General features: G+C 41.8%; 1 pseudogene; it reads left to right on the top strand.

Annotated features, from left to right (window-relative positions):
* Positions 1–2011: 2011 nt before the first annotated feature.
* Positions 2012–2796, top strand: Ywhaz-ps2 (tyrosine 3-monooxygenase/tryptophan 5-monooxygenase activation protein, zeta, pseudogene 2; annotated as a pseudogene).
* The last annotated feature ends 7205 nt before the right edge of the window (positions 2797–10001 follow it).

Raw genomic sequence — 10001 nt, 5'->3', positions numbered from 1 at the left:
AAAAAAGTTTGTTTGCATTGCATAAGCTCTAGAGCGTTTATGTGAACAACACCGAGTCAAATTTATTTTTAATATCTCTTCTTTCTAGTTTGGCCTCACCTGGCTGGCACTAAAATGAATTGTTTTCCACTCTTGACAGTGAGAAATGAAAGTCTAGTTCTCAATGCATTTCACTGAACAAAAAAACAAAAAAACAAAAAAAAAAAACCACCTAGCTTACCGGACCCAGAGTGATCTAATAATGAGTTGGTGTGAACTGCTAGCAGCAGCAGCTGGAAATTTGATAGAAATATACACTCTTGGGCTCCACTGCAGACCTGCTGAATCATAGATCCTTAAGGCAGACCTTCATGCGGGTTTCCTAAGTGCTCCGGATCTCTGCGGAGCAAACACACTGTGAGCAGTGTATCTGTTCTGAGATGCTTCCTTTCTACTGAACAGAGTACAGATGTGCTTTTATGATCTAGAATATGCACTGTTCCTATTGATGTGCCCCTATCAGATGCTTGCATATGAAATATACAAACAGGCATAGCAAGCAGCATTTTTATATATTTATAGTGAATCGCCATAAATCACTATGCACTTAAAATGAAAGGCATATACACATGGCATACTACAAATGTGGCATTTAGAAAATATATGTGAAATAGATCAATATGTTATTTAGGATAATGATTGAAACTTATGGAGAGAAGGGAAGAAGAATTCAACTAAAGGCATTCATATGCACTTCAATTCTACTGGTAATAATTGTATCTTCTTAGGGTGGGTGGTGTGTCCATGGATATAGCAGACTCTGGGAAGTACACATACAGGTATGTCTTTGTGACACAACTAAACTCAGATGCAAAACGTGGGTATTCCTGTTAAGAGTGGGGATTCTGAGAACAGACCTCTTGGATTTGAAGTACAGCCCTACATCTTCATCTGTTTTGTTTTGCTTTGTTTTGGCAACAGGGTCTCACTGTATATCCTTGGGTAGCCTATCCTTCGCTGGCTTGGAACTCACTATGTGGACCAGGCTATCCTCAAACTTACAACCATCCACCTTCTTCTGCCTCCCAAGAGCTGAGTTTAAGGATATGCATCACCATTCTTGGCCTACAGCTCTATGCCCTACCAGATGGTAAAAATTAGAGCAAATATTTAACCTCTGTATGCCTGGCTTCTCATATACAGTTTGTTTATAATAATTGTCCAACTATAGTTGAAGAGGTAAATGGGAAAAATTTAAGTGTTTAGGTACAGTGTCTAGAAAATAGCACAGTAGTTATAAAAACATGGCTCAATATATTAAACAGTTCCCTAACACTTCATAAAACATGGACGAGTTGGCCAAATTCTCCCATTCCAATCTAAGTCAATTAGGTTATGAGGAAGGAGCACATTCGAATTGCTATACCTTAGACTGAGGGCTTTAATGCAACTTGTTAACTAGCTAATACCAGTTGTTTTAAGTTGAGGTCTATTCTAGTCTTTCTTGACATAATTCCTGGAGTAACTCAGTAGAGGTTTACTTGGGCTATGGTTACAAGGAGGCAATCCATCATAACAGCACGGAAGGGAGAGCTAACATGAATTGGTATGGTAGCAGGAGCATTTGAAGGATTTCAAATGGTGGTCGGGCAAGAAAGCAGCTTGGACTGGAAGTGGGACCAGATCACAATCCTCAATGTCAACCCTCAGGAAACCCATTTCTTCCAACCAGGTCCTATCTCCTAAGGATTTCACACACTCCCTGAAAAGCACTACCACCTCGAGACCAAGTATTCAAATACATGAGCCTGTCAGAGGCATTTCACATCCAAAACGTAACAGAGCTTTTGTTCTAAACATGTTCTATGGGAGCAGCTGGAGCCTGGGAGCAGCCAGATCAGGGACACCCTCACTGCCACCACTGCCCCCCACCACTGGCACTACACCACTGTTGTGCACCACTGCCACTGCTGACCAGAGACTGCCGAGCCAGGTCCATGTGCCACCACCCACTCTGGACACAGACTATCCAGTTATGGATGAAAATGAGCTGGTAAAGAAGGCCAAGCTGGCCAAGCAGGCAGAACGATACAATGGCATGGCAGCCTGCATGAAGTCTGTCACTGAGCAAGGAGCCGAGCTGTCTTATGAGGAGAGGAACCTTCTGTTTGTTGCTTATAAAACTTGTAGGAGCCTGTAGGTCATCTTGGAGTGTTGTCTCAAGTATTGAGCAGAAGACTGAGGGTGCTGAGAAAAAGCAGCAGATGGCTAGAGAATACAGAGAGAAGACTGAGATAGAGCTGAGGGACATCTGCAATTGTGTACTGTCTCTTTTGGAAAAGTCCTTGATCTCCAATTCGTCACAACCAGAAAACAGTCTTCTCCTTATATTTTTGGTTGTGAGCCTAGCCTTTAACAGCTGAGCCATCTCTCCAGCCCAAGTCTCCTTGAAAATGAAGGGTGACTACTAATGTTACTTGGCCTAGTAGTTACTTGTTGCTGGTGATGACAAGAAAGGAATTGTGGACTAGTCACAGCAAGCATACCAAGAAGCATTTACAACCAGCAAAAAGCAGATGCAGCTGACATACCCCATCAGACTGGGTCTGACCCTCAATTTCTCTGTTTTCTACAATGAGCTCCTAAACTTCCCAGAGAAAGTCTGCTCTCGCAAAAACAGCTTTCGATAAAGCCATTGCTTCAGAGTCATACAAAGACAGCAAACTAATAATGCAGTTACTGAGAGACAACTGGACACTGTGAACATCAGATACCCAAGGAGACGAAGCAGAAGCAGGAGAAGGAGGGGAAAATTAACCGGCCTTCCAACCTTTGTCTGCCTCAGTCTAAAAGTTACAAAGTAGACCATTTGTCATCATGCTGTCCAGCAGATAGTTTTTTGCTTACGATTTATCACAGGTCTACATTACATCTATTTGAATTTTTATATTTCCTATGTGGTTTTTATGTTTTAATATTAGGGGAGTAGAGCCAGTTAACTTTATGGAGTTACTCCTTTTCATCTTGAGGTGGCCAATATGGGATGTTGAATTTTTACATGAGTTACACATGTCTGGCATAGTACCTTTGGTATGTTGTGGCTTCAGAAGGGCCAGTGTTAAAATTGCTTCCATGTCTAAGTAAAGAAAACTGCCTACATATTGGTGTGTGCTGGGGGGAATTAACAGGATAATGGGTTCCAGTCATGAGTGTAGTCTGTGTGGGTACTGTAAGGCTTGGAACACTTGGGAAGCTGTGACACAAACATCCTGTGGATGCGCACTAGGATGTGTCTGCATGCACACCCTTGACCACAGCTCCAGAAGTTGTCTCTAGACAAAGTTGTGACCCAATTTACTCTGATAAATGGAGAAATGTCCTGCGCTCGACTTTCCGCCGGCAAGAAGCACGCGAGACATAGAAATTCTTGCTATGACTGATACTTTATTCCTATCTCATGGAGAAGCCCCGAGCGCCGGCCAGGTGCGCCTATTTAACCCTCGAGCATGCATCCACACCTGATTGGTTGCTTACTCATGATCTCATCAGGCACGCCCCGGAATGGGCAAAGACCTGGCAGGAAGGCACTCTTGCACATGCGCACAGTTAACTACCTGAAAGGGGGGGCCGGCTGGCGCGGCGAAGGTTGGAGCCATCTTGCAATGGCGGAGTCTATCCTGACCTACCACGTGGGGCGCAGTGGAAGACAGCGCCAACTAGTGGTTGCGAATGTTATTGCGGCCCTCTACAGAGAAACGGTTCATATTCCATTATTTATAAGGTTACCTGTTGTTTGCTTTCATTACTTTTGCTACACCAAGTAAAGATGCAGTACAAACAAGTTGCTTCGTGTTCCCCACTCCATACATATGAAGCATAGCAGTAAACAAAATCCCATGGATTTAACTTTTTTAAAGTGTTTCTTTCTTTTCTTCTTTTTTTGCTTTTGTGATTTTTTTCTTTTCTTTTTTTTTTTTTTTGATACTTGCCTAACATGTATGTGCTGTAAAAACAGTTAACAGGGAAATAACTTGAGATGACACCTAGCTTTGTTTTAATGTCTTACGAAGTTTTAGTGAACAATCCAAGCATAATTGTTAAGAATACATGTATTAAAGTTCATGTAAGTGGAATAAAAAGCATGATCTATGGATGCTGTCTATTCTAGAACCATACAGGGAAACAGAAATGTAGCCATTTAAGGTGGGTTTTGAAAACAGCTAGCCACACCTTACTAAATTACCTCTTGTAAAAACATGAATGACCCTCAAACTTTTATCTCTAATTCTAACTTTGTAATTTTACTTTTCAGTCATGATCCCTATAGAAGCATATATCTTTCTGGGAAAAATTTGAATTAAAAGATCATTTACAAAGGTGTGGCCAAGGCTTAACAAAACCATCAAGGTTTCCCAGAGCTTTTTAACTGCTGGAGCCATTTATGTGTTCCCTTGGTTGAAAGGAACACTATTAAGAGGGAAAAATCGGGGTTGGGGATTTAGCTCAGTGGTAGAGCGCTTGCCTAGGAAGCGCAAGGCCCTGGGTTCGGTCCCCAGCTCCGAAAAATAGAACAAAAAAAAAAGAGGGAAAAATCACTAGACTCTAAAGGAAAATGGTGGCTTCCAGATAGAAGTCAGGAGAATCATTAGATGGGTACCATGAACCTTTGGAAAACTGAAGGCAAGTAGCCAGGGAAAAACACACTCTATCCTTGGTTTCTTCTGACCCCTTACCCTTATCTCATGATTGGTTGGAAGCACTGGATGATGGGGGCACATTAAAGCAGTCCATAGAGGCTGGCTCAGAGTAGAGAAATGGTAATGTAGAAGGGGCTGTGGAAGCCATTCAGCACAGATACCCTGGTTAAGGGTTGGATATACACATTGGAAGTTCCCAGAAAAGTTTAGTCCTGTTGTGAATTTGATAAAAGCTGCAGACTCTCAAAGCAACAACAACAACAACAACAACAACAACAACAACAACAAAATAGGACTAAATATAAAGAAGTGACTTTCATATAACTTTGTATGGTAGTTTCCTCCCCGGTGGCTTCTCCAGAGTGTACCTGTAGGAGCTCCATAGATGTCACATTAAGAACCACTCACAACAGACAGCAGTATATGGGGAATACATGGCATCCTTCCACCGTTATTTCCTTAGCTTTTGCCCTAACTTTATTTCCTGTAACTTAGTCATCCTGGCGTGAAGCTAACACCTTTGACCAACTGTAAGTGAAGCAATCACACTCATTCTTTCCTCAGCTATGCTCAATCTTAGCTATAGTGTTGAGTCTGAGGAGCAGACTGAAATTGCTGCCTTGGCCATGTGATAATGTGTTGCTTAGCAACGCTGGCTGGCAGACTTCTGGAGCCTTTCAGCAGAGAAAATTGGTTTTAAAAGTGCGTGGGTGTGTGGTGGTGGTGGTGATTCAGAGACTAAGGAGAGATTTAGGTAATAAATAAACTATGATAATATAATAGTTTAAAGGCAAAGGACAATGAAGAGGAGTCTGAGAATGTGCTCTAAGAGAAACTCAGTTGAAGAAAGGGGAAGTGGGTAAAGTGAAATTGCCAGAGGTAGTGAGGGGTGATGGCGTCCATGGAGGCAACTGTATTTTGCCAGATCCCTTCTTAGATAGCCATTCTGCTACCTCTATTTCACACCGAAAGTCATGCAGCCTCTTTTTCTAATTAATATTTTTCTTGGAAGTAAAAACCCCTCAATTTTAGCAGCAGAAAGAAGCGGTGACCACTTCTTAAGCACTACGGTACCCATACCATTACTCAGGCCAGTCAAGAGCGTTTTACTATAACTACAATAACTTATTTCTTGAGCATAGCTCTTGACATCTGCCAGGTTCTTTTAGCCACACAATTAAAGCCCTGTTGTTTTTTTTTTTTTGTTGTTGTTGTTGTTCGTTTGAAATCATTCACTGTCAGTGTTAAGAGGAGATTTATATTGTAAGAATTTCTGATGATCATTTGCCTGTAAATAGGCAAAGATGGGGTATTCTCACTTCCCATTTAGCAGCCATTTAACTCTCCTGTGCTGTCCCAAGCCACTTTCAGCAAAAGGCCTATCAATCAAAAAGCTAGCCATACTACCCTTCTACTACCAGCAGTCCTGAACACGTCAAATCTGCTTTGAGACAACAGTCAAACAATTATATCAGAGTGCCCAGGGTCCTGGAAACAGACATATATAGGACAGTTTGAAAGAGATTCTACTATACTTTTTTTTCAATCACATGTCTTGATGAACCTTTTCCACCTCGGTGGAAGTGGCATTCCTTACTTCACCTGGTAAAGGGATGTCCATGTTTCGTGACAATGCTGTGGCTTGTACAAAACACAAGCCATAATGTTTGCTATTGATACAAAATAAATGGTTGTGGCTGGTCAAATAAATTGCTGTATTTGTTCCAAACTGATCTTCTGGGCCAAATAAATGGGCTGCTTGGGTTCATTCTATCTATGGGGAACACAGGCCTGAACCACCTCTAGGGTGTAGCACCATCAGGTCTAATAAAGACTTCTCTCCAATGGTCTTTGCTTGCTTTACAGTAGCACGAGCTAGGCTGGTAACCACAAGGACAGCCACAAAGACCATGACTTTAAATAGCAGGTCGGCTTTAGACAGTGATATTGGTCAATATGTAATAGTTTGACTGCTGAAAAGGACCAACCTAGGGATGTATCTGGATAGCTGATGAGGTTGCAAATACCCGGCACGAACCCCATTGTATGAGCACCTTGCATACTACCCAATGGCTTAACAACCAAACACTGACCTCTGGGCAGCAACACCAGCTTTGACAGTGGCTTGATCCCATGGGTGTCACAAAAGTTCAATAGCACAGGCACCTAATGAGCCATCCAGTGACTTGACAGATTTATGCAGGCAGGGGACACTGACTGGCATCATGCAATGATTCGGCACCACCTGGTTTCTGGGTGCCAGGCTTCTCAGTGCCAAGTGGTAGTAGTCACCAAGGGACAGTGGAAGAAGTGGCAGCCCACAGAGGTTTAGTCCTAGCTACTAGTGCCCACAGGCTGAAATCTAGCCTGCAGCTGCCGGTGTGATACCAACTTTAGAAGGCCTCCCCAGAAATCCTTTCGATGCAGCAGCATCCCACCACCAACAGAAAGGGATCCCTGTGGTTGGGTGATCCCAGTGATATGCAGCACTCTGTTCCTGAAAAATGTCCCCAGGTGCCCTGATTTGTGAGCAGCACTGGGTGCTCCAGCTTCACTCAGGCTCCAAATTGCTTTCATGAAACATGCAAGGAGCCCAAGTCCATGCAGTGAGTTCTGGCCACCGGAGGTGCAGTTGCACAGTTCAGTTCAAGGGAGGAAGTAGAGTGGGAGAGAAGGGAGGACACACAGCAGAGAACTAATAAAAGGCTATAAGAAGCCACATAAGAGAATCTGCAGGCGTGTTCACAAAAAAAAAAAAAAGTTCCAAAATGTTGTCAGAGTCTTTGATAAAGAGTCCCAGACCCCTGGGTTGAGAACTGTCACACTGGAGAATGTTAAGAGCCAAATGACCCAGTCCCCAAGCCCTTCATCTGAATTGTACCTTTAGTGCAACTTGTCCCTTTGACCTATCGCTGCTGTCAAGCACTGAGAGGAACAAAAGTTGCGAGAGACCAGCATTTGAAGGGCTTCTTACCTACTCAGAATTTCTATACAGCTAGAGTGAGGGATCTCTCAGCTGATTGCTGAGCCTTTCACAGCTGCCATCTCAGGACCACCTGCCCACAGTGGAAAGGGAAGATAATGACTCTCCTTCCTCTAGAATCCATCAGTCGCTAATAGTTGAGCAGAGAGGCCTCATAAACCCCTCTCCAATCTATGGCTGGTCATTAACATGTTCAGTCTTCTATAGGCCCAGTGCAAACAACTGTGGCTTCTGGAAGTTCCTGGTAGCAGTGGCTGGGTTGTACCCAGAAGATAGCATTTCCCCATCCATAGCCCCATCTCCAGGCTTACATTCTTTTCACCTGTTCTTGTGTGATCTCCAGGAGCCTAAGGGGAGCAGCTTCATACCTACCTATTGTGTAGCTGACAGTTCTTAAACTGGATGTATGTATAATATAAAATCTGGCAACCATGAACGGCTTTTGGCTCTGCAAAGATAAAAATAAATACAAAATCATCTATAATGAATCTAGCTTGTTTCTGGCAGCACTCACCCATGCCCCCCCCCCCCCAGTCTTGGTTCTAAATACACACCATATAGCTACAGGCATACCAGCCTGAATGTGCTGATCTCTTTTGAATACACAGCATGCACACATGGCACTGTGCATGCCAAGCTTCCCACACAGCAACAAATGCTTCCTGAAACACTATGACTTCGATTCAAGAGTATGGTGCCGCAAATTGCAGTGTTTTCTTTTAAACAACATACACAATATTTTTGCTTCTATAATAAATGTAAGAGTTTGATTACAGAGACTAAAGTCTTTTAGCATTTCCCTGCCATTTCTTAACAAGCAATTATCAAAGTAGTATGTCTTTGAATTGCTTTCTATTAGCATATATGCTTTAAAAATTGTTTCAGTTGCCACTTTGAGTTTCATTTAAACGTTAAGTAAAATTTTGCTTGGCATGACCACAGAATTCCCAACAATGTCTGAAATGACCTTATACATACTTCTGCCACTTTACATAATGAATTCACCTGAAATAGCCTTCTTACCACAGACAATTATAAAATCAAAATATAGATTAATTCTGAAAAAACTTTGAAGATGCTGTAAGTTCTGCTGTATCAAACATTCAGCCAAGATTCATTTCTTTCTGTAAAAATAAACAACCATGTCCATTTCATTAGCATCAAAATATGCCTTCATCTCCCTTTGCTTTCATCTTTGATAAAGGGTAAAATTGTAAGTGTATCAAAGAATCGTTTTAAAATAAAATTATCTCTGATTTATTATCAGTAAGTATTTTATTTATATACCTACTTCATGTTCATACATAACCAGAGTTATATAAAAAATAAAACCTTAAAAGGAGAAAGTTCCAGAGTCCCTGCTAGAGCCCAAGTGTCTGATCAAAGATATCAAAGATAGCCATGTGTCACAATGAGACCCTCATACCAGCATTCTCCTCCTCGTGAAATCCCTTCTACCTTCTAGGGAAAAAAAGCATTTTCCACAAATTTCTCCACATAGGATAGCACTTGGTTTTGTAATGTGTAAAAATGGCTTAGCCAAAATATGTTTCCCACAATTTCATGTGGCAGAAGATGCTCATTTTATAGCTCATAAAATTTGTCATGTAACTCTTAGCTTATGTTGCTATAAGGAAGTAGTCAGTCCTAGGATTACCCCCATCTTCCTCCAAATGATAGTGTAGATTTCTAATTTCTAGATCAGCATACACACTAATTTACATAGAAAAAGGACCTAAACTGACCCCCCAAACACCCAAGGATGATCAATAACATAGTCAAAGTGGAAAAGGGTTCAGTTCATCTTGTGAACTCTAGAACATGTCTGAGAATCTCATCTGTCATGCACTTCCCCAACCTAAATTAACTTTCCTTTCTATGTTGTGTGACCTGTGGATTTTAAAGATCCAATACCAGCTTTACAGAGTCTGATTAACAAGTTCTTCCAATGTAAAGTCCTTAAAGCAAAGCAATCGATAAACCATCCCTTTGCAGTGCTGTTTCTCTGATAGACTTGAATGTCAGCTTCTGGATGATACGGGGGAAGCTAAGATTCCATCCTGGGGTTCTTAGTCTCAGAGGTAAATTAAGAATAGACTCAGATAGAAGATTGCAGACAACATTAATAGACTTTAAAAGAAAAGAACCGAGCGCATGCAAGCTGTACATCTCAGCAGCTGTTTGGAGAACAATAATGAAAGAAAGAAAAAAAATAGAAGATGGTATGGAGGTCAAAGTCATAGTCAGATAAACAGTTACATAGTGGGGAGGGGAGAAATATAGACTAAGAGTAAGGGGACCCTAGTGTTGAGATTATAGGCATGAGCTAAAACATCTAATTC

This window comes from Rattus norvegicus, chromosome X (assembly GCF_021556685.1).
Source record: "Rattus norvegicus strain SHRSP/BbbUtx chromosome X, alternate assembly SHRSP_T2T, whole genome shotgun sequence".
NCBI lineage: Eukaryota > Metazoa > Chordata > Mammalia > Rodentia > Muridae > Rattus > Rattus norvegicus.
Note: the sequence above shows the minus strand (reverse complement) of the source record. Positions and strands in the feature narration are given on the sequence as shown.